Genomic DNA, 20,591 nt, shown 5'->3' on the forward strand with positions numbered 1-20,591 from the left:
CACATGCAGTGTGCTCCTAAATTTCCACATGAATCGTGTGCGATGGGCCTTATGTCAGTAAGTTCAGCTGAGGAAGGTACCTACCCTGCAGAGGAATGTGTGGTACTTCTGCTCCAGGGCACTTTCACATTGCAGTAGCTCCTGCTTCTTGCAGCTACCTTAATGTTGCTTTTGAAACTGTCTCTCACTGGTTCATTTGATGCTACGCCTAAATTAGGGGTTACTGGGTTAGGTCAGGGATCACTCTAGCATTTAATGCCCATTTCTAAGGCAGAAATTTCTTCAACAGGAACAGGAGAAGAGGAATTAGTGCATATAACCTGGTGGATTCTACAGTTTGTGGCTTTATAAATAGAGAACATAATCTAATGCTAATGTATTTGTGGTGTTCTGGGCAAAATACTGCATGTGAGGTAGTGGTTTCTTTGTCCGTTGCCTGGGTAGACTGCCTTTAGCACTGAGAGAATTGGCGTGAAAGCAGTGAATTGACTCGGAAACCCTGACCTGCTGTTGCTTTTACTCTCCGTTTCTTTCCAGTATGATGTTGAAGAGGTCTTGTGCTGTTGTATTCATCCATATATGATTTAGTGGCCCTAGTTTAAGTGATTTAAGTTTAGTTTTGGGTTAAGTCTGTGGCTGACAGTGAAATCCTTTCTAAACTAGTCCAAATCTGTCAACAGCTTTTGGAGAAAATAGGATCCACCATGAACCTTGTTGCTGGCGCTGGCTAAGAAGAAGTAATTCATGTTGGAAATCATACTTGTGTGAAGATTTTGGGTTTAGTTTGATTTGGGAAGAAAAAAATAAAAGCTTGGAATTTGCTGCCAATTGTTGCCTTGGAAGTCCTGATGTGTCCTTTCCTCCACAGCATGGCCCTGTTTCTGTTGGGTGGGAGAGCTGGGGTGAAGTAGGAACCATTAGCCAGGTAGTGAAAATGGACTATGTCTATATAATGTTTAGATAACTTGACTGAGAGAAATGAAGACTGCTTAGAAAGGCTTCAGTTATTTTATTTTTTTTTTTATTTTTTATTTTTCATGCTAGTTCTTGCCAACTTTTGTAATAAACTCTTGTTTTGGCCCTGCAGCCTCTGGCTTTAACTTACACTTGTGTCCCCATATAATAAAAATACATGAAAATCTAATGTTCAGTTGCTGCCTAGGAGAAGGAAGGGGTTAAAGAACACAAGTTCTTCTGATATACTTCGCTGTTGAAAGATGTTAAAGTAACATAGTGTTCACCTGAAATAGAAGTTTGTTGCCTAGAACTAGTGCAGCCTGATTCTGACAGTATTCTACACAATTCATGCGGGTATGGGAAGGAGGAGAGAAATTGTGAAACGAATTGTAGCTCTTTTTCTCTTACAGTTTGAAAAGTCTGTCTTCTGATGGATTTGGGTCCTTATATGCACTAAACTGACATGCTTTTTCCCTTTATACCAAAATGCACACAATTGTTTTCTTCCTCCTAGAGATTTGAGGACAGAAGGGAGAAAAAGGGGTTTTGTTCCTTACAAGATATTATGTCTGCCTGGCATTCTCATTTGCAATAAGGCTCCTTTCATACTATTCCAGCACTTGAAAAGGACCTTAACTTGCTATCCTGTTAAGAACCTCTTGTGCTGCCAGAAAAATGTAAAGAGGCTGTAGACATTTGGTGCTCAACTCTCATTTGCAGTACAATGAAGAAAAGGAAATAATACATTCTTGGCTCTCCCAAATTTAGCAGAGCCGAAAGGTTATCAGCTGACACAGTAGATGAATTGTAATTATGATAACTAATGTTACTGGAAGTCTTTAAAAAGCAATTGAATTAATTATGTTTGATCTTGGTGAGAATCTGTGGTTGTTGGGGTGGATTCTGATCTGGATCTGCTCTCTGCAATGCCATGTGGTGTAAGTGGGGGAAAAAAAATAATGTGTGCCAATTGTGTGGGACTTGTCATTTTATCTGCTTTGTGTCTGTATTGTGGAGTACTTAATAGAGGTTATTATTTTTTTCCCCTTTCTTTTTATTCCTCTCTGTTTTGGATGAGTAAATTGAACTCTGCTACAGTTTGGAATCTGCAAGTGATTACAAAAGCTTTGTTTGAAAGTCTGGCAAATTGCAAAATCTAGTTTCAGTGTGAATTGGCATATAACATAGTTTGCCCTTTCTGCGTACGGTGGTTATAGTTAAGAGTTATAAAACCTATTTCACAGACTTTTATTTCTACATATGAGTATTCAGTTAATGCACAATACAGGAATGAGGTAAAAATTTCTGGTGAAATTACTGTTTTTAAACTAAGGCATCCTTTGACTATCTTCATCAACGGGGACAAGTGAAAGTTTTTATTGTATACAGATTCCCTTCCTTAACAATCTTTAGATGTGTTTTTTTTTCTAGCCCCTTCTACAGGACCTGGGATGATGAGAGTAGAGCTGAGGAGTGGTGGGTCAGACAGGTCATGTCTTCCAGAGTCATTTGTCTTATTACAAATGATTATCTGCCGTTTGTTTAAATATTGGTAGCATAGACATATAACCTGCTGTTCTACCATTCCAGTGCAAAAATAGTGCAACCAGGTTTAATTATACCTCAGTACTAAAGGGTGGTGTATTAATAAAAGGTGAGTGGATTTTTCTTAGCAAAAAACTTATCAAGAGCTAATCCAATGATTATAATTTGTCTTTTTCATGATAAGCGGAACTAGTTAAACAAGTCCTCTCAGCTTTCTTAAAGTCCTGTTTCAAATTTCCTTCTGTAGAATAAACAACTAAATTGAATATAAATAACCACATATTTAATTTTGGAAAAGGTTATTTTTTAAAAAGTTTCTTTTTCAAGTAAGAAAAAATATATATATCTGCAAGAGACTGCTTTTAAAATGGCATTCTCAAGGAAAATATATTTAACTTAAAACTGTTGAAACAGTGGTGCAGAAATATCTCCTTGTCCTTTGGTTCTTTGGTTTTTAATCTCTAAAATAAGATGATTTGCCTCTTGACAAAAATTCTGAACAAAACAGCATCAGATCTTACATATTTTTACTTCATGCTTACCCCTGTGCTCCAGACTCTGTGTTTAGTGTAAAGCAAGCCTTTCCGTTCCCAAACTTATTTTAGCTTTGAGCTGATGTGTGTATAGTGCTTGACCTGGAAGATGTGGATGGCTATCTTTAGTCTTGTTTAGCTTCCCTGCTTACCTGGGAGATCACCTCATAAGCTTTTGTGATGGTCTTTTGGTGTTTTGTTAGTATTTGACGGATTCTTGAAGTACAGGTGGTTGCCTTTCCATCTGTCTCTGTTCACATAGAAACTCATTGTGACTTGATTTTTTCAGGTCTGTCTTCAGATTGATGGGTAAAAAATGTGGAACCAGGAGGCCAGTGGAGCTTTATGCTCCATCTACAGAGAAAATTTTACTCCAGGCAGCTAAATAACATGGCATAAAAGTGTCCTCAGGAGACCAACATCATGTTCTTGTCTTGGGATTTTTTTTCTTGTTTTAGTGGAACTTTGTTAAATTCTTGGGAAAATTTGTAGAACCTGACCTCTCATTTCCAGAGGGCAGAGCATTAGTGCGGTGAGCTAAGCATAGATGTGGCTGTGTAGCTGCAAAAGAGTGTTCCCTTGTTACTCAGGAATATCTTTGAATATTTATATGGTGAATTAGCACCATAGTGTAGACAAAGTGTGGCAGAAAACCTTTTGGGATCTTGCAAGCTGCTCCATGCAAAGTTAGCGGTTTCTTTCCAAAAGCACATTTTAAAACGAAAAAAGGCACATATATAATGTGCTGAATAAGGATGTTGAGAGTTGAACCAGGCAATGTGTGATTCTGCAGAGGCATCTTGTGTATGGATTGTCGTTTATTCAATCAGACCTTTATTTTAAAAACTGCTTATACAAGGGAAAAGCTTTGTACCTACTCCAATAGATGTTTGTATTTCACTGAAATTGAACTAGTTGTGTTTTGTAGACCTCATCAAGGGTTTTTCATAAATTGCAAGTTGACCTCAGCTTTGATAAATCTCTTAGTCTGTGCTGAGTTATTGTCATTAATACGCTGTAGAAAGAAAGGTTCTTGCTTTTCATTTGAGTCAAATTCTTCATTTTGTGGAGATTTGAAGACTGCTCACTTTCTTTCCTTATTTTTTCTAAGCTGGCTTTCCTCTTAGAATGGCTTTTTTTCTCCTGTAGCAACCTGACTGGGTTGAGAGGGGGCCTGCATTGGGGATGAGAAATAATTTCGTTTGAATAACAAAGTTTGACAAATCTGAAGGAGCGATGGAGATTGTAAAAGTCAGAATAACAGTGCTGGCTGTTATAAATTACTTGATTTACAGTGGCCATGGTGTTGCCAGGTAGAATTCTTCAATTAGGTAAGGGCAGAGTAATTCCAGTTTAACACCCACCTCTGCTCCTCCATGTGTGGATCACACCTGACCCACAGCTCCAGTTCAACCACCGCAGGATGCATGGCAGGGCACTCATGGGCACAGCAATGGAAGGGCTCAGTGAAATGGAACCACTCAGTGAAATGGAAGCTGAGCTACTTAAGGTTGAGGGAGAAATTATTGGTGTGCATCTTTTCAGGTGGGAAGGTAGGGCTAAGCTTAACCATCTGTAGGCAATTGAAATTCATACAGAATATCAGGATATTATACCCTCCACCAGTCATTTCTTCATTAACCAGAGCTGTGCAAATATAACACAGTCTGTTAAAATTTAATCCCAAGAAATGACTTGTAAGTTTTCCAGCCCACAAGGATCTGTATTGATGCATAAAAATGGGGAGTAGGTGGAAATGCTTGAAATGCCTTAGAAGCTTCTTTCAACTTAATATAAAAGCACAATAGCTGGGGAAAAAGAAAAAGGCAGTTTCTTCGCATAACATACGAGGAGTTTAGTAAGCAGTTGTGTCCAGCAGGTATTGGGTGATGGATTTGCTGACAGAAGCTGTGTCTTGTGTGTTTAAAATACCTGCTAATGAATTTATTATTTAAGAATCATGTTGATTTGTTTGGTATTAAAATCTAATCCAGGTACTGAATTTTAGTATGGCTCTTCCTTCTCTTTACCCCCTTGAGTGTGGTGTTCTTCCATCTGCCTATCCCTGCCCTCCTTGTTATTTCTTTTAGCTATTTCTGCTGAGAGATGATAAGAATAAAGAAGCAGCTGTAACTTTCCATGTGTTTAGTTTTCCTGATCTTGGTTCCCGATTGGTGGAATTTCTTGAACCACTGAATCGCTTTAAAAACCTCCTTATTTCAGTTGGGTGCAATCTGTCAGTAGGGCTGACTGCTTCCAGTGGTTCATCTCTCCTATTACCAGTCTTAGTGCTGTGTCTTGGGTTTCCTTAGTGAATGACTCTCTATGTTTCAAAGGTTTAATGTTTTTCTTGACTATGTTTTTCAACCTATGCAGCCTAACATCAGAGCTGCCTTACCAAATGGATCCTTTTGCCCTCTTAAGGGAAGATGTTGCTTAGGATGCGCATACAGCTGATACTTGAAGTGCTGAAGACCTCTTTATGCTATAATTATAATTTTGTGTCACCGTATCACAGTGGTAGCCATAGATTTTTAAGGAATTGTTTTCTCTGCAGATGAGGCCTGTTTATACTGCAGCATAGTGGGTTTTTTTTCCTTCTTAATCAGGAGGGAAAACTGTAAAATCGGTGTTTTCTTTGCCTCTCGTCTGCACTACTGATTGTCACAGACCTTGGGCTTGACACAGATGCATGTAACATTCAGGTTATCCATAACTCTGATTAGTGCCTTTGTTGGGAAATATCAAGAACATCCAGGAAGATGAGCCTTGATCTTTAGTGCTACAGCTTAGTTGTCTTCAAGAAAACAAACAAATCATAAGACACACAAAAAGCTTACCCTCACTTCCTGCTCCTTTCTGTTTTTTTTTTCAGTGCAGATGTGGACTAATGCTTTCAAAATTGAAAGATGGTAGAGTTTTCAAAGATTAGTATGTTCCTGTAAGTTGGTTTTTGTTTTTTTGCTGTTGTTAAAACTAGTAACTGGGTAAGTAGGTGTCACCTGTGACTAACTTCGGGAGAATGGCAACACAGTTTTTGTTCAGTGGCAGAAATGTCTCAAGTAAAATGCTGAGAACTTACACATGTTAGTCTGGGATAAGCAAGGGGATGGGTTTATAACCCGCTGAAGTTATTGTAAGGGTTGGGTACTGGAGATGAAAGAGCTCCAGGGAAGGAAAGCTTGTTCCTGAAAAAGAACCCAAACCAAACCAAGCTTAATGAGTTTCAGCCCCCAGGGAATGACATATTTTAAAAAATGCTCCTGTTCTTACCCCTCCCCCCACGTAAAATGAATGGTAAAGTAAATAGAAATGTAATTACACACCTGTAACTTGGATATTTCTTCCTGATGTACAGAAGCACAGCCACTAAATAAGGTGGTAGATTTTAACTGATGGGAGAAGATGCTTTTTTTTGTCATCATTGTTGTGTATGCTTAAATATAAGAGGGACAGGCATATGTATATGTAGATGTATATGCCTGTGCACACATTTATGTACATAGACCTGTTTATATTTTCCCTTCTGGGACTTCCATTTGGAAATGGTGAAATTCCTGAGAAATTATGCAGCCCTTTCAAGTTGAGAATAATTATACAGCGGTGTGCAGATCTAAGATTCTTAACGTCTGTCTTTAACAAGGCATTTCCAGTTGGTTGCTTGGGAGGATGGTAAATCCTCAGTTCATACTAAAGAATGTGTCTGTGCTGCTTCAGCCATGTGGTGGGGTGGAAGTTCTTGCATCCTGTCCTGGCCCACCCCCATGTATTCACCTCCCCAGCTTTACCTTCAGACTTGAATGGTACTTCTCTAGGTTGTGATGGGAATATTTTCCCCAGAATGAAAGAATGCCATGTGGAGAATATGTATTCTTGCTCATTCACTTGTTTTTAAAAAGCAATGCCATAACTTAGCTGAAGGTAAATCATAGAATCATAGAGTAGTTAGGGTTGGAAAGGACCTTAAGATCATCTAATTCCAACCCCCCTGCCATGGGCAGGGACACCTCACACTAAACTATGTCACCCAAAGCTCTGTCCAACCTGGCCTTGAACACCGCCAGGGATGGAGCATTCACAACTTCCTTATTATTGTTAATTTCCTTATTCACAAATAATCTGAGTTAGTCAGAAAAAGGCTCATAAGAGGGGAGAGAGATTCAGAACAGAACTGTCAAACAGAGGACACATTTTTGTTGCTTTGTGTGCTCAGAGACTTCATGTAGTAGGTACAGACAAGAAAGAGTGCATCTCAGGCAAACAGCTGAGGGAATGCTGATATCCAGCCTCTGTGAGATAGTATTTATTGCTGCTTCTTTCCTGCTTCCCCTACACTCCCAACCCACCCCCTTTCCTGGCCAGCTCTGACAACTCAAATGAAAAACAATCTCAAAACAATTCTCATTACTATTTATGGATATTGAGTTCCGCTACTCTGCATGGTTGGTAAGGTTAATTCTCAAGGTTTTCTCATGGGTACCTTGATTATCTGACATCTGCCAGTTTCTTTTGTATATATGCATTGTCTGGACATTGGCATCTGCACACTGAAGAGGCAGGTGTATTCACTGCTTCCTTCTGACTCTGCTGGAGAAAAGCTGGTAATCGTTTTTCTACTTGATCCAAGATACACTACATCTCTTCTGGTGGTCAGGGTCTGAATATGGAAATTTCTAGCTGCATTTTCCTGTGCTTCTGTATGTTCCTGTCTCCTTCCTTGTGTTACTCTTGTATGCGAGTGTGAAAGTTGTGTTTGAGCTGCTCGATTGAATGAACAGAAATAGTGGTGATTTCATGAACTTGGTGGAAAATCTTAGTTTCACTCTCAGCAAGAGGTCCCCACCCAGCCGGAGAGGCTTGCACAGTTCTGTGCTAGTGGCTGCACTGGGCTTGCTCCTGTGAGCTTGGCTTTGTTCAAGTCAAAATTTAACTCGGCCTGTAAGCATTATGTATATGGTTTCCTTATGGTTTCTGTTTGTACTGAGTTGTAAGTTCACCACCATGTGCCCAGCTTTTTAGACAAGAGATAATTTCTTTATGATTCTTTTTTTTCTTCCATTTCCTGCATGCATTGTTCATAAATCCTAGTCAAAGTTCTGGCAACGACTTGTTAATGCAAACATGAGACACACACAGTTCTAATTTGCCTGGCTTCCACTTTCATAATGCATTTCATATATAAACACAAGGGATGTATATGTCCAGTGATCCATCCCTGCCCCTCCTTTGTCTATCATTTGCTGCTGTTGGCACAGTTCCAGGGCCAGAAAGCGAAGAGAGATGGATACAGAGAGCTGAACTCTGCAGTGCTTAGCTGGATGGTACTTGGGTATTATAGTGATGCTGTCAAGAAGACCTTTTGATGAAGGGGATCTTGGCAGTGCATGTTTTCTAACCTGGGTTATGTTAAAACCTGGCTTATTCCAAAATAATTTTGGAGAACTTCAGGCTGACAGTGCTGAAACATTTCTGGTGCATTTCTTTGAAGCTGTTGTGGATGTGATCGCTATTTTGTACTTGCAATGTTTACTGGGCCTTTCTAACATTATCCTGATGTGTGTGGTAGGTTTTTTTCCCTTCTTTTTCTAGGATGATACAGTGCTGCTAAGAGTGGAATTTAGTATCTGCTCAATTTTTTACAGATTGTGAAGAAAGCCTGTCACAGCTGGCTGTGATTATAGACTACTGCCAGCATGCTGGAATGGGAACTTCTAGGGTAGAGCAAGTTGAAGCAAATGAAATGGAAACTTCCTTATTTTTATAGTGGCATTAGCCATGGAGCTTAATTATAAAGTTTGACCTTTTTACCTTCAGAAAAAAGCCTGAAGCTGTGAAACATCTGGTTCCCGCAGGAGCCTGTGTAATTTCTGTAGTCAGTGGGCTGGATTGGAAGTGCTCGCCTTCTTCCCCATTGCCACCTCCCAGGTCCTGCATGGTTTTGGGATTGCTGCTTGAACCTTCTGCTCCCCAGCAGCAGAAGAACCTGACCATGCCTTGTATCCTCCCAGTTCATAACAAATCTTTGGCTCTTCTGTAACACGATGTGGGGTTTAGGGGAGGGGAAGACATACACATAAGCTCTGTGATCTGCTTGCTGTGTCTAATCCATCCTTGGGCTTTGATGGATGGGTGGGTCAAAGGATTGGTCATGGTGGATGCTGTGGCTCAGAAGCGAGACAGGAAGCATTCCCTGTCATCGCTGCATGGCTTCCCAGCAGACTTCCTGGTTGGAGCAGTGGCTTTAGTTTGGAAATAGGCTGTTGTTGAGACTGGTTTTCTGAAGGAGTGGAACGAATGTCAAACCAGCTACACCATTAGAGTGCCCTCAGTGGCTTTGGTTGGAACTAGCTGTTGAGAGCATGGGGAATTGAATGAATGGTCATGAAAGTAACTGAAAGGAGCTCCTGCTTTTCCTGTAGTAGTCATGAAGTTCTTGCTGTCTACAGCTGGGCACATATCCCTGTCCTCTTCCATCTCTACAAAATTCTGAAATCCAGAGTTTGAAATGTGCTGGAGCAATTCCACCCAATCTCAGGGGAGGCAGGGAGAGCTGGGGCAGGCCCTGGACAATTCTGTAGGCTTGTTTTGCCAGCCAGAAACCTCGTGTTGCGGGTGACTATGAGTCATGGTCTAGCTGGCTGCTAGAAATGCATTGCAGCGACATGTAGAAGTTAGATTTGCTGTGGCAATGTTGTTGCCCCTCATATTTGTCTGTACCTGCTTTTGTGTGCTGGTGGGAGGAGTTCAGTGGTCTCACCTGGTGCTGCTTGTAAGAGACAAAATGGGGCATGCAGTGGTTATTTTCAGTATTGGTAGGGATTTATAGTCACTTCACTAGGGCTGTACTGGGATGCATTGTACTGGCCTGCCTGATTGAGTTTAACCTCCCTGGTGGAGGTTCAAACAACTGATTAACAGCTGTATAGCTCATGGGTAGAACAAGGCAAGGAAGATGAGGCTAATTATGGTGGAATAGGAGGTACAAGATCACAAGTGTGGCAGCACCTGGCGATTGTGTGGGAGTGAGAAGACGGAATGAACTGTCTTGTGATTTGCTTTGAGAGCTGATTATTTTTTTTTTCTTAACAATATTGAGGTTTTTGTTGTTTGCAGGAGGAGTAATTGAGTATATGGAGGCAAGTGGGGAGACAAAACAGGTGGTGGAAAACAGCAGGGCTGGGGGCAGTTCATTGTATCTAAAGAATTTAGGGTCAAAATAGACTTCTAAAAACTGCTAGGTAAAATAGCTTCTTGACTCTTTGTGGTTATTTGGCTGCGTTTACACTAGAGCTACTTTTCAATGATCCAGGGCCTCACATACACTCAGTAGCACAAGTTTTACCAAAGGCAGATAATTGTAGGTTTTTATGTTATTAAGCACTATTGCAAACAGTTTAATTGCATCTGTATGAAGTTCTGTTTTTGAACCTTGCCACCCTTCTTCTAAACTGCCCCACTTATCTTGCAGTCTAACTTCTAAAGGTCTTTATCATGGGGATCCCCTTTATTTAGTTTTTTTCTTCTAACATGTTTATGATAATATGGGATGGGGGTTTGACTTTTTGGGTGTGGGTGACCTGAAGTACTTGTGTGATTAGAAAGTGATTTTTTTTTTTTTTTTTTTTTTTTTTGAGACAAACTTTGTTGTAGGGAGTGCAGTGTGTCAGAGCTCAAAGTTATTTTAAAAACAAACAAACAAAAGCATCTACAAGCAGATTAAAGAAAACAAACCAAAAGGATTAATTCTATGATCATGGTACCAAGTAAAAAGAATAAAATAGCAGCAATGAAGTTTTTTAATGCTTCATCCATAGAACTGTCTTAAACTAGCACAGTTACAGTGAGTGAATTATGCATAAATAATGGAAAAGTTTATATGACAGTATAGCTGTCTCTGGATATGAAATTAATGAAGATAGCCTGATGTCTGGTTGAATACAGGTATTATAGAGAACTGCCGAAATGTTGTGCAAGCTGAAGGCAGAGTAACAAAGAGCCTGAAGGGCTGCACACACGTGTGTGTTTTGAGTGAATTACAATTGCCATGCAACAATTAGCATGTTTTGTTGTTGTTCTCCTCCTCCTGTATTTGTATTGGATTTCTACCAACCTATATTTCTAAACAAGCTTAATGCAACTTGCCTCAGCATTAGCTTTGTGAAGTTAAAGGGGCTTTGCCTGTGTGTGCTGACAGGCCTTCAGAGAGAAACAAGGTGCTGCTTTTCAGCAAGCACCCTGTTGCAGCTCAGGAACAAGAAGTTAAGCTAGTAAGAAAATCATCCTATGAGAAAACCCACTCAGGGCTTGATAGCAATAGCAAGAGCCAGTAGGGTGGTAGAAAGGACAAGGCAAAGTAAGGAACAAACCGGCAAACACGGAGTGCCATTCAGAGCATCACGTGCTAGGAAGATTGGGAGGTTATAAAAGCCCATCTGCTGAATGGCACGAGGGTCCTGAACACACAGATGATGTGTGGTGTTTCAGAATCTCAGTATCCGGCGTAAAAACTTTTCTTCAAAGTTACTTATTACATACTCATGTACTCCTAATCATGAGTGTACTCACTATGTACATACATTTAGAATACATGAAAGCAGTTGAACAGTGGAGGGATAAGACACTGAAACTCAAAGGGAACAAAGCAAATTCTTGAAGGCTTCAGCTTCAAAATGTTTTTGTAAAAGTAATGAAATTTTATCGAGCCTGTTGTCAGGTTGTTGCAGTAAATGTCAGGTGAGGGAGGGATGAATAGTAGAAAAGCTGCTGTTCAGACTGTGGATGAGACACTGCAGCTGCTCACACTTCAGGTTTAAGGTGTGATGCTTCAGTAAGGTGACCAATAACATCGTGTGTGCATCTGTTTTTAAACCTCAAATTGCTTAAAATAAGCTAGTAAATGTGTGTATTGTTGACATCAAATCTTTATGTGTGGATGCTGTGCTGCATGTGTTGCATCACAGTAATCGTGAAGTGGGAATTGTGTTTCAGGGCTTCATTTTTCTGGCTTGGGAATGTGTGTGGTGCCAGTCAGTCTTGCACAGAAGGAAAGACTTCTTGGAACTTACTGTACCTGTGGCTTTAAGCTTTAAGTTCAACTAACACTTGGTTACATTGCTGACAAAAGCCATCCTGGTGGTGGTAGCAGTAGCAGAGTTCCACATTTTACCATAGTATTTTGAGAAGTACAGATAGAGTTTTTGGGATGGATATTACGAGATTGCAGGTTAACTTCTGCACAGTGCATGCTGGCTTTGCTTAGAAGGTTTCTGGGAATTTTATTATGATATCTTAGTGGGTGGTGGCATTTGAAGAGTAAAAGAATGCAATCCTTCTGTCCAGTGGAGCTTTGGTAATTACTCCTCCGCACACTTCGACAGCTGAGCCCAGTGTTTTCCATTTGACCTGGCAGAAGCCTGCAAAGTGTATGCACAGAAAGCTTGCTAAAAACTTCTTGAAAACAAGTGAGGGTGTAAACATACAACCTTTTGCTGACTTGCAAAACTGAATCAGTTATTGCTCTTCAGCTGCTTGCTACTGCCTAGTCCTATTTACACCATGTCTCCACTGATGGTGCACACTGGTGGTTTGTGCGTGGAGCTGAGAGGGATGTCTGATAACCAACCTACTACTTAATCTCTTCTGCTGATGTGTGCACTGGGCTGGTCCCCAGCCTCTGCTTGTGATGGTGTGCTTTATTTGGGAGAGCATGTGCACCTCTCTTTTCAGTGTGCTGGTTCTCTGCTTATGAGTCTGTGTGTAGGGTTACTTTTAGAGAGGCTTGTTGCTTTTTTCTGTTTGTGTGTTCGGTTGTGTGGGTCTTTTCTGCCTCTGTGTAATGGTTCAGTTGGGCTGTGTGCTTTGTTTCTTCTACACTCTTCTCCTTCCCTAGTCTCTTGATAAACAGAAATGCTGTGCTAAACAGAAGAACCCTCCCTCTGAGGGCTTTAACTCTGCTTCTGTGGCCCTGATGCTGTTTGTTGGTTTGTTCTTTGTTCTTACCTGATTCCCCTTGCTAGTTGGCAGTACAGCATGGTGGCTCTGTGTTGCCATAGCTGCTGCGTGATGGCCTCTGTAAACTGACCTCAGGCTAGTTTAATAATCAGTTAATTTGCAGGTTCCAGTGGATTCAATATTTAACAAAGGACATGGTTTTACCTCACTCTTTTTCTTGCCGTGCTAATTGGTGAGGGAAGGGAGAAAGAAGGCCAATAATTTTTAACAGTAGTTTTAATGAGGCACTTCTAGTATCTGACAACTGAGATGCAATGATTTTATATATATATATATACAGTCTTTGTAGAGTATTATGCCAACCAAAGCATCTGATGTTGGATTATCTGTTGAAATACACTCTCTGCTCTTGTTGTAGTCTTGGCAACCTTAAACAAACACGCAATGATTTGCAGTTTGTAGCTGTTAAAAGGAAATCTGTGGCTGAAGGTTGTGAATTGGTGTGTAAGCTTTTAGCAGTGAGTGCAATTTAACTGTTGGGACAAATTAACAAGAGGTATAGTAAATCTGCTGTTAGCTGGAGGCTTTAAAGAGGATTGAGGTGGAGCATGTGTTTTTTTGTGTGGGTTTTTGGGTGTTTTTTTCCTGTTTGGTAAAGGGATCTTCCATGAAAATAAATCCTCATACCGTGGCAGCAGAATAGATAATTGCAAGATAGGTTTTCTGTAGCTTGAAAAATCGTGAAGTGTCGCTCTGGCATTGTGCAGAAGGAACAGTGTGGCACCCACCATCATCAGCCAGACAGTGCGTGGTCCCCAGGGGCCATGATGCAGCTCTGGACCATTGGCTGGGTGCTTGCACACAACTCTGTGCTGTGTCACTGTGCTGGGTCCCCTACACTCAGTTCAGGCTTCCCGTGCTGAGTGAGCAGGCAGGTTTTGGTATGCATTTTTATTTCCTTCTTTTCTTTTGACTCTAACTGCAGTGCTATTTCAAAAAGAGGGATGCTTGCCTTGGGTCCTTGGCAGGAGACAAATCTATCCTCTGAGGAGTGGAGAGTTTACCTGGAAATGTAATTGTGTTGGAAGTGTAACTGTCCTCTCTCTGCAATTGCTCTGTTTATTATTAGACTAACTCCAGTCAACACAAGTGAGTTGAAGTTCTCATGTGTTTGTCAAAGTGTGCTAATGGACAAGAAGCTATTTGCAGGAAGGCTGTCCTGAGCTGCCTATGGTCAGCTATATAACTATAGGGAGCATCTATTCTTCCCCCTCACCCCTTTCCTCCCTTAGTTTTAGGGTGCCTCTGACAGTTTCTTGCTGACTTTAAGCTTTCCGGACTAGGAAAGGACACTCTGTATAGCTTAGGGACCTCTCTACAATACTGTTGCTATTTGAGGATGGAATGGAGACATTTGGTGCTCCTAATCCAGGCTTTCTGAAGGCGTCTTTTCCAGGTGTACAAAGCTCCCCATCCCCAGCATGGGGACTGTAGGAACAGTTCCTGCAGAAGACAGAGCAGCTCTGCACAATGCTGTCCCTCTCTTTTGCCTTTTGTGGCTTTTTGGTTTTGGAAAAGGATGAATAAAATACATTGCTGCAAATGGGAAGAGAAGCAGACTGTCTGGGTGGGAGACGTTTAATGCTAATTTTTGAAATTACTGGTAATAAATATGTGTACTTGTAACAGTTTGGTGGCAGTACGCAAATAAATAGTTTGCTCTAAATGGTACAGGGGAAGAGTTAATGTCTTAGTGGGTGCTATCTGATCACCCATGCATCATCTCAGGGCATTAAAAAAGAAAAGCAAACTCCTAGATGTTTGAAGCTGCAGTTGGTGGAGGCACTCTGCTGACCACTGATGCCTCAGTCATTGGTCTGACTGTGCCACTGTAGAAATACACTGTAATAAATTTATCTGTGGTTATCTCCCCTCCTTCTCCTCAGCGGTTTAGGTTTCAGGATGAAGGCTGGGTTTGCAGCCTTAGCTGTTAGAGGCACCCTCAGCAAAGGCCTGAAGGCTTTGCCAAGCACAGGGCTGTGTGCTTGCTGCAGAGTTGCTCTTCAGGCTTCCTCATGTGCTGTCCTTCCCCTCTGTCCAGCCCTGCTGGGTCAGGAGGATTCGCTGCTCCTGTCAGCTTAGTAAGGACTGTTGGTGTTCAGAGTGTGTATATAGCATGTGTGTATGTATATATATATATGTATATTTGTATAGGGAGGGGACAGGAACGTTGCATACAAAGCTGGTAGTCCCTCCTACATATTCTGGTACCTGAAGCTGGAAGGTGATTAGTACTTTGCTGCTGTAGCTAGTGAACAGGAAGAGGCTCCTTCCACAGAGGAGCTGTCTCCTGTGGGGCTTTAGGTGTTTGGTATATGGACTTACAGGCTTTGGAGTACTCTGAGTTGCTCTTCTCCTGCTGACAGGATTGTTCTTACCTTTATCAGTGTGTACCCTGGCCAGGGTTTGTTAGCAGAAGTAGGTTTAACTAGCACAAGCCAGAAAGGATACCTATGGAAGCGTGCTCAAAATGCAGTCAACCTACATGACTGCAGTTAAGAATGAAATCTTGTAGGTTTCCCATTTTTCCTGCCTACATCTTCTAGTATGAAAAGAAGGCATCAGAAGATGCCTTCTAAGGAAAAATCCCTATGCAGTTTAGAAGGAAGCTTTGAGAGGTTTCTGTTCTTGGAGGCACAAATATACATTTGCGAAATGTGTGACAGGAAAAGGTACAAATAAATTGTTTTATTCATATGCTTGCCTGTGCCATTTGTTCCCGAGTTTTGGATTGCATCCTGGCACATGGAAGGCATGGGAGCAAGATGTGTTTTGGAGGTGGTGCCTTTCCCTGCAGCAGTTTCTGATGCTGCAGAATGTGCTGAGGGCAGAGTCTGTCCTGAGAGGAGTTGTTCACGAGTAGCTCTCACAGCCATTTGGCTGCTGGGCTAAGCCCAGGCCATTGCAGCAGGGCAATGCCTACTGCCAGGGCAAGTGGTATGGACAACCAGGATGGCTGATTGGAGAGGTGGGGGCACAGAAATGATGGTCGCTTTCTTGTTCTGGGATTGCACATTGCCACTTGGGCTTCAGCACAGGGCTGTCGCTGAAACGCATGTTATTTCCCAGCATACAAGTACACAAATGCTGAGCTGTGCATCTGCCATGATTGGGATTTGTTTTATAAACGTGCCCATGAATGGGCAAGAACCTTGTTTCAGAAGGTGTGCTCAGTATCTTAAACAAGAAGCAAAATGCAGAAGGCTCCTGCGGACCTGCTGCCACTTCCGTGGGCTGCTGGAAAGAGGTGGCTCAAGATGCTTTGTGAAAGAGGGGGGGTGCTGGCTGTGTGTCATGGTTGGGTTTCACAGATTTAACTATAATGTAAGCAATGCTTTTGGAAGAATGTGCTCCACAGGTTTTCTCAGTATTTAGATTTAAAGTATTCCCTTCAGTATCTATGTACCCCCTTCCCCAAGACAGAAGAGGAACTTCAAAAAAGGCTAACTAAAATCGTGGAGATTCTTGAAAGCTGACACAGTTTGTCATTGCAATTGCTGGTGTTATTTCTTTTGCAGGATGAGTCTCTTTTGCAGGATGAGTCAGTGGGTTATTTGCAGCAGCCACAGACATGCTGTTTTACGAGAACTGTGTGTGTGAAGTGCAGTGTGGCTGACAAGCTGCATGCTGGAAGAGTTTGGTGTTGGAGCTGCCTGTGTGAGCACTGAGAGAGTATCTGTAAGTTATCTGTACTGCCATGATCCAGCAGCTGCTGTACTCAGTTATGTTCCTTTTCCACAGTAGCAAGGTCAGTTACTGTACTGCTAATTCCCTTTTCAGGAGAAAGCATTATTGCTGACAGGAACCTGCTGTGTGAAAGGAGGTTTCAATAGAAGTGCTAAAAACTTTGTTATCCATCTGAAGTTGCTGTGGCTGTGAGTTTCCTGGAAGTGGGGGATAAACAGATGACTAGTTTCCATCAAAATGCATCAGGCACTTGAAACATTACTTTATGTTTGAGTTCCTGTCCTTGCCTTTTCAGCATCCTTTTCCTTAGCATTATTCTCTAAGCTCTCTTGTTTGCTTGCTTAAGCAAGCATTGTGTGATCTGCTAATTCAAAACCTGTTAGGCCAGCAAAAAAAAAAAAAAAAAGAAAAAAAATCTTGTCATGTTGTTTCGGTGAAATAAAACATCCTGAACAAAATTATGGGGTGTTAATGTCCCACAGCATGAGAAGTGCTTAACTAGAAGCTCATTATAGCAGTGTTACAAAGTGTAGGGCTAGAGAGGTAGTGCAGGAACCCTACAGAAGAGTGTGCTCCTCTAGGAAGAAGGCAGCTTTTGGCTTATGCCTGATGGAGGAGAATGGTGAAGGAAGAACTCTTGTGTGTCCTTATTCTGCTCCCATGAGAAATCTTCTAAGATGGGGTTTTTCCTCCTCCATGAAACAAGCTTTTCTCTGCAGGCTTGTCTGGAAGAGTGGAAGCTCAGAGCAGGGTTAACCAGGGCTTGCTTGGAACAAAGCTAGAAGGAGAGAGGCTGTGAAAAAGGAGCCAGTTTCCTCTTCTCAGAGTCAAGGCATTCAAGGCTCTTGGAAGGCTCCCAGAAGGTAAAGAAGAAATGGAAGCCAATTTCATTCTGGACTGCCTTGCATACAGGGAATTTTTATAATTAAAGGATGTTGCCCTCTGCTCCCATTGTTGTTTGCCTCTGTGAACTTTTAATTTACTTTGAACCCAGTACTGACTTCATATGTGCTGGGGCTGTGATAGAGAAGTGATCTTCAGTAATTATGAGCTCACCTTCAAATGAAAGGATATAGTTCTCTGTTTTTTTTTTTTTTTTTAATTGTTGTTGTTGTTTACTCCTCCCTCTTTTTTCCTTCCCTTTTCCCCTGCCCAACTCTACACTTACTAACTTTCCCACTCCTTGCTGCATGGACTGAGCTGTTGATGGGCAGTTTTTCACGTGTGAAGTATGGCGTTCAGACCTTCTCTTCTACAAGTATTGCGTTGCCATCTAAGCTCCAGTCCTGAAAACTGTGAAAGTAAGCTTGTCATTTGTTGAGCTTAGCCTTGCTCTCCTCAATGCTTTGTAATACACAGACAAGCATAACTCCATGTGATTTCTACTTACTAGACTTCTACTTAGGCTTCACTCTACTTCTGTCTTCCCACTGTAGTTTCAGCTGGTCTGTTTGGCTGGTCTTTTTTATCTTACATGATGATAAGAAGACTAGGCAGTCAGCCAGCTGCTGTTGAACTATAATAGAGCCAGTGGTATGTGCAAAATTTGATTACTGCTGTCAACACCAGAATGAATAAAAGAGAGCACGTACTCCAGCCGGAGAGCTGCTAAATAAATGACCTATTGAATTTGGTAGTAGTAGGGAGAAGACCATGTTCTGCTAATGAATGAAGTGGTTTATGGGTATAGGGTTATAGGGTGTGCTAGTGAGTTTGTTTAAAAAAAAAAAAAAATAAATCCCAAAACAACAAACCAAAAACCAACAAAATATCAAAAAAAAAAAAATCTTTTGCCTTCTTGGAAGATCACTTTCCCCAAAAGCTTCCATTTCTGTCTTATCAGCTCTTGTGGTTAATGCATGGATTTCACAGCCAGTACTTCAGATTTTGGCAGAGGCCATAGCTTCACTTTTAAAAATTCAGCTTAAAAAATATTCCTGCCATCCTAAAGCTAACTTTTTTCTGATAGCATTAGTTTCATGTCTGAACCTAAGAGTTTTATCTCTATTTAGGCAAGAGATGCATTATGCTTAAATTAAAAACAAATAAATCCCCCCTTTATTAGGTTAATATTCTCATTGTATATTTTTATGTTGGGTTTTCAAAGTAAAACTTGGTGTTAGGTAGAAAAGGTTTCTGTAATGTATGGGATAAAGTTGGTGGTGGCAGGAAGATCTTGGGAGCTGAGCTTCTCTGGAAGCTCTCTGGTGTTTCCAGCTCTCTGAGTGGTTTCCCTCAGCCCCTCCAATATCTTCATGTTGAAGTTCAAGAGACTGATGGAGGCTCAGAGATCAGTCTTTCTCTGACTTCTCTCACTGACTGCACACACTTTCTTCGTTTAAGGCCAGGCTGGACGGGGCTTTGAGCAACCTGGTCTAGTGGAAGGTGTCCCTTCCCATGGTAGGAGGGTTGGAACTGTATGAGCTTTAAGTTCCTTTCCAACCCAAACCATTCTATGACTGAGGAGTGGGAAACCCAGAAACGTTGCAACAAACTAGCTAAATCCTGGAACTTGTACGTATCCTTCAGTCTTGGCAAGTGTCTGATGGAGAGCATCTTAATTCGTTTGTGTATGGCCTTGGAGTGGCAGAGACCAAAGTGAGATGAGGTTTGAGACCAAAGCGAGATGAAGTTTTAGACCAACAGGAGGGTGCTTTTATGGAATGCAGGCAAGTCTTATCAAGACCTGAAAAGAGGGAGTTTAGGTGTTGGGTAAGACTTCTGAGGTATGTGCATGGCTGCCCTCTAATTGTCTTTGTATGCTTGGTAGAGTTGAAGCATCTCTTTGTTTTGTGCTCTTAAAGTGCTTGGCACAGTAAGGTTTATATTTGTATTTGCTATGGCAAAATGCATCCTTGTAGCTTGTATCTAAAAATAAGAATCCTAGCTTTAAAACTTTATTACCTTTCTATGTTGATCTTTTTTTGTGTGGTCTACAGAAATATTTAGATACAAATGTCTTTTAGCCTACTGAATGTATGGTTGTCTTTATTCACAGAAACAAACCTCCTTTTGTGCATGTCTTTCAAGCTTTAACTTTGAGGAATTCTTAAAACTGCAAAAAAGCCCCACCATCCACAACCCACAAAACAAAGCAGGACCAACTCCTGTTCTCAGTAAAATATAAAGAAAAATCTTCTATTGATTTCCATACCACCCTCTCCCCCTCTGCTCCCCTCAGTGTCTGTCTGGTATGTGACACAGTAAACTGTCCCAATTGAATATTCATGAAGAATTGAGAGCTGTATTTTGAACAGTTGTCTGATAGCATAATACAACGAGACAGACAAATAGCATCTGCTTTTGACTAGTTCTCCTGTGTACAGCTCCTCTCTGGTCATAGTGCCTGTGCTTCTGTGTTACAGTTAATCTCCTCTTGCATTCCTTTTTTCTGACTATTGGAATTCTATGCAGTTCAATATCCTAAAGCATGTAATATGGAATCACATCTTTCATAACTACAGAATTCAGAATCCTCTCAGTTTGATTATAAAGTTAGCAATAGGATGTCGAAGGTCCATGGATTGGTTTCGCCTTCTGTATTGGTGGTAAACATAGTGTAAAGGCCCACTTGTAAAATAACTCTATCATAGCTTTGGATTATTAATCTTCTGCTTTACTGGGTCACGGTCTGTCTTGTTTGGAATTGCTGGACAATGGAAATGGCATGCCTAATTGGAGTTTGTAATTTTTGATGTGGAGGTCGATTTGTAGAATTTCCTTTTTATCCTGAAATCGTGTGGTAAAGTTTTCTTGCGCTGTTCTGAAAGGCCATTAAAAGATATTAGATGCTCACCTTGCAGAATTGTTCTGTTTTCACTTTCTGTCGAATGTGTGGAAAAAGTGTTATGGTAACAC

At 41.2% G+C, this 20,591-nt stretch overlaps 1 protein-coding gene across 1 annotated transcript in view; it reads left to right on the top strand.

Annotated features, from left to right (window-relative positions):
- The window catches only part of UTRN (utrophin), a 368,969-nt gene that overhangs the window by 13,444 nt on the left and 334,934 nt on the right, over window positions 1-20,591 (top strand). The window lies entirely within an intron of this gene.

The sequence above is a fragment of the Pezoporus occidentalis genome, unplaced genomic scaffold (assembly GCF_034315485.1).
Source record: "Pezoporus occidentalis ecotype Australia unplaced genomic scaffold, CSIRO_AGI_Poc_V1 ctg7, whole genome shotgun sequence".
NCBI classification, from domain to species: Eukaryota; Metazoa; Chordata; class Aves; order Psittaciformes; family Psittacidae; genus Pezoporus; species Pezoporus occidentalis.